Raw genomic sequence first — 5,019 nt, 5'->3', positions numbered from 1 at the left:
TACCAGGTGAGGATATGTAACAGCCACAGTCTGTAGAGATGATGTCACCATGGAGTGGTGATGTCACTGGAGCTGCCAATATGTGCTCCAGCCAAAGCTACACCAGAGGGTTGTGCTGTGTAACAGGTTGGTGCAGGTGGTGTTATCTACATTTGAACATTAGGCAACAGTCTCATGAAGACACTTTATATTGTTCACTAAAGACCAACAATAACAGAGACAAAGGGAGAGCAGCAGAACTAGTGCTAACAATTAGCACTGCTAGCCTGCCCACCAACACCAGCTAATGTTCTAAAAACGATGATCAATGATTTTGCTGTAACGGCTCCAGCTGTCTGTGTCAGGGACACGTTGGAGATGAAGTGAGTGATCCAGTGACAAAGGTTTGGAAACCTGCAGTCAGCTGAGACTAAAGGAGTCACCTGACCGAGAGACGAAATGTTTCACTCAGAACGTCCAGATGAACAGAATCAACCTTTGGGATAATCTGTTCCACACATCCATGTTTCACTTACTGCATTATATTTCCTCATTGCTGTGCACACAGGCCTGTGGCTTATAACCAACTCCAAGTTCAGACTCAGAGGCTGCTGAAGCTGTTTTCTGGAACAGAGACGTGTTGGATATAAAACCAACTCTTCTTTATGTGTCAGCACTGAGGAAAGGAGCAGCTTCGTTTCTAAGTGTATGAAGGACTGTAGCAGTGTGTGTGTGAGCTTTATTTCACAGACAGAACCATGTCAAAAACACAACTTCAGGTAAAAACAATACAAAATCAAAGAGTCTGATCAGAAGGATTAAACAGAGGAGTGTGGGACTGTTTTTAACAGACAGCAGGTTAAGCCAGGCTGGAGGAGTAAACTGAGCCTCGGTGTGAGCAGCAGTGTGTTTGACAGGAAGCTGAGATAAACAGTCTGGAGCCCATTTAGTGCTTCATATGAAAGTGTGAGGATTTGAAAGCAAATCTAAAATCAAGCAGGAGTCAGTGTGAGAATGATTTGTGCTTTTCCTCAGTCAGATGCTGGGAGTTTCAGTTCATCCATGTTCAGCGTGCTGTGCTTTGTGTAACAGGAGAATATGACAGTATAAATCAAGTCTTCATGTCACTGAAAGCCTCCACAGTCTGCTATGGAGGTGCATCAGTTTGGATTTACAAGAATAACATTTCTTAAACCTGCCACAAGATGGCGCTCCAACAGAAGGGATGTCCACAGTGTAACACAGACACACACATACTGTGTGAATGTGTGAGTGAATGGGCTTTCAACACAAGGCTTCTGCTGCTACCTTTAATTACATAATTAGCTAACAAGAACAAACTGTTAATTACCACCAAAGAACGGCTCCAGATTTTAGCTGCTGACCATTTTGTGAAACGTTGATTACATCAGCTTATTGTTGATTTTTCAACCTTAATATCAGCTGCTTTAAAGGAGCCTCGTTCTCTCGCAGTAACAGTTTTCTTCACTAGATGCAGTGCAGGCACAGTCTGTGTTTCTAAACTACACACTAATGTTCATTGTTGTGCAGCTAAATCCTCCCTCTGGATGGGAAGAATCCCTGTCAGGCTTCAAACACCTGGCTTGGTGTTCTGGAGCTAATGTGTCACCTGTGAGGACTCTGAGATGAACACACAGCAGACACTTCAGTTCTCCGTCTGTGTGTCCTCAGTTTCCCAGCATGCCTTGGCTGTGGTGGTGGAGGTGAATGAGGGGGAACATGCTGCTCTGTCAGCACTCAGGTTTCATACCTGGTGATCTCAGAGGACAAAGCGGCGTTACAGCAGCGCACGTTGATGAGACCTGATGCTCTGAACAGTTCAGACTTCAGCCTCACTCTGAGAAAACAAACGACTGACTGTCAGCAGCAACTACACCTGCTCCATCAGTGACGGAGAGAAGAACTGAGACTGAGAGACATACAGCTGCAGGTCAAAGGTCAGAAACGCCCGCTCTTTGTACGGGTCAGGAGTTAGTACTGCAGAGGTCAGAGGTCAGCTTGCTGACAAACCATTTGAAACAGTTTGGAACTAAAAGCACAACAGCAGAGGAAAGAAGAGACACTGCAGAGATGATGCAAAATATTGTGTTTTGTTCTCAGCTGTCAAAAAGTGTAACACACGTGTTCCAGCACAGCCTTTGTGTACTTTCACTTCTCCATACTGTCCATTGGAAATCCTGTTTGTTACTTTTTGATTTCAGTCCATGTGTCCAAAGCAAACTTCTGTCCCACACTTTCTCTGCTGACTCTTCACCGATGCTCAGATGATCTCAGATGATTTCACCAGAACTCATCAAAATTCGGGCTCCACAGAAACCCAGACGTCACTAAACAAGCGTAACAAGCAAAGTGAAAACTGGTCGTTCAGCTTTATTGACCAAAGATAAGCTCACATGTCACCTCATGACACAGACACTTATTTCCACAGCATGCACGAGGACTGACAATAAGTGTCTATAAAGCCACTTCTATCTGCCACACCTGTGCTTCTGTCATGGTTGCTCTCCTCTCACTCTGTCATTTATCCACAGTCTGCCTCCCTCTGCTCCGTCAGCTGACGTCCTCTCTACACCACCTGCTGTGTTTTATCCTGAAAAAACACATTTAAGAAGCGTTGCACCGAGTAACGGGAGTAACTGGTATAAAATACATTTAAAGGAGGTGGTGCTGAGTGCTGTGACTGGGGTCCCACCACTGACATCACGGGTGGAGGACATGTTGGAAAACTGCTACAAAGTGCTGTGCAGCCAGCAGAGCTTACAGTCTGTCCTGTGTGTCATACAGGCTCTCACACTTAGTGTTTCTGTGACAAGAGAAGTTTGTGTTGTTCACAGTTGTGCTTGTACTGAGTGACAGCTGACATGACCTAACAGGAATAATGTGTCTGTGCTGAATGAGAAGTAACACACAATGAAGTCTTGATGCATCTCAATCATCCAGGAAAGTGAGTCTGTTGGTTCTGTTCATCTGGACGCAGCGTTTTGTGGGAGAAACGTGTCGTCATCATCAGGTGACGTCTTCAGTCTCAGCTGCAGGTTTCAGTCTTACAAACAGGACATTTGCATAAAGACTGAAAGCAGCTGCAGGAACGATGGGCTGGGAGCTCCGTTCCTTCATCTTAATTATGCAGATTCTCAGGACCATTGATCAACAACCACTGATCCATGTCCATGAGTCCCATTCACAGAGATGTGGGAATGGCTGCAGTCACAGCATGTAAGATGGAAATAAATGAGAAGTATTTAGCTGAAGTGGATTTGATTTATGTTAGTTCTTTTTTAACTTGTAGTTCTACATTGGAAGATTATTGTGATATTGAAATATAAAAATAAATGTATATTCTATTATTTTCTCAAAATAAGCGTCACACTCGTGGAAGCCGGTGTAGCCGCCGAAACGCCTGCATTTATGGAGACTTTCAGCCCCAGGTAGGCCAGTTATGGATCTTCGGATCCACATTATGTCAGCAGCTGTTCTCCACCGTGAACTGTGTTCAAACAAACACGCTCACGCCTCACAGACGACAGCTTACAGTCCTGTAGAGATAAAGTGACTTCGTACAGCCCCGTCTTCAGTCTTGTGGAGATGATCTCGACGCTTTGGTGGATGTTACTAGCTCCTGTGCAGTATTTTGTAAAGACATGATTATACCCCGTAAGCGTGTTAAAATTTACGCTAACAATAAGCCATGGGTCACTAAAAGTGTCAAATCCTGTTTAAGGAAAAAGAGACAGGCCTTTAAAGAGGGGCTGTTACCGATTTTCAGACAGCTACCAAGGAAATGAAAATCGAGATGTTGAAAGCAAAACAGACAAAAACCTTCTTGAAAGCAAATTTGCTGCAAAAACTTTTGGGTCTGCCTGGACTTGTATGAAAACCATAGCAGGGTTTCAAAATCCCCAGAGCAGCAGTCAGGTCATTTTAGATGTTTTAATTCAGACAGAGATTTTCAAATGCTTTAAACATGTTTTATGCTCGTTTTAGTTCTTCTGATTTCAGCGAGGATATTTGGGAACTGAAACAGAAACTGAGAGATACTCAGCACTTTATCATTGAACTCAGCGATGTTAAAAAGGCCTTTCATACAGTCAATGTGAACAAGAGCCAGGTCCTGATAATATTAGTGGCCGCCTAATTAAATCTTGTGCTGATGAACTCAGGCCTATATTTCAGGTTATTTTTAACAAATCCTTGCAAACACAACATGTGCCCTCTCTTTGCAAAGAAGCAGTCGTGGTTCCTGTCCCTAAATCTAAACGACTTCAGGCCTGTTGCCTCACTTCAGTTGTCATGAAAGTCTTTGAAAAAATCCTCAGAAATGTGATTATGAAGAGACTGAAGGTCAGCTGGATCCAATGCAGTTTGCATACAGGCCCAACAGAGGAGTGGAGGACGCACTTTTGACTTTACTAAATCTGATTCTTAAACATGTAGAGAGTAAAGGGACTTTTGCAAGACTTCTTTTCATTGATTTTTCTTCGGCTTTTAATACAACACAGCCCCATATTTTAATTAAAAGACTTTTAGAACAAATTGAAATCAGGAAAAACCTGGTGGGCTGGATTTTAGATTTTCTAACTGACAGGTCACAAAGAGTGAGAATAAATGGGGTTCTGTCTGACCCAGTGTTCTCCTCCACAGGTTCTCCTCAAGGCTGCGTCCTATCGCCCTTATTATTCACTCTCTATACAAACATGTGTCAGGGCAGACATGAAAACAGGGTCGTTATTAAATATGCAGATGACTCTGTTATTGTCAGCTTACTGAAAGAGGGTGAAACTAACCACGGCCCAGTCATTGATGACTTTGTTCAGTGGTGGGAGGAGTCTTATCTCCAGCTGAACATATCTAAAACAAAAGACATGGTTGTTGATTTTAGGAAACAACAAAATGGGCACGGAGTCACTTTAATTAAAGGTCAGAAAATAGAGCAAGTACAATCATATAAATATCTTGGGACCATAATCAATGAAAAACTGAACTTTGATCAAAATTGCAAATCAGTTTGTAAAAAGGGTC

Source organism: Rhamphochromis longiceps, linkage group LG3 (genome assembly GCF_057381845.1).
Source record: "Rhamphochromis longiceps isolate RC_006_pf linkage group LG3, R_longiceps_female_GT1.1, whole genome shotgun sequence".
Classification (NCBI taxonomy): Eukaryota; Metazoa; Chordata; class Actinopteri; order Cichliformes; family Cichlidae; genus Rhamphochromis; species Rhamphochromis longiceps.
This window is presented reverse-complemented; position numbering follows the sequence as displayed.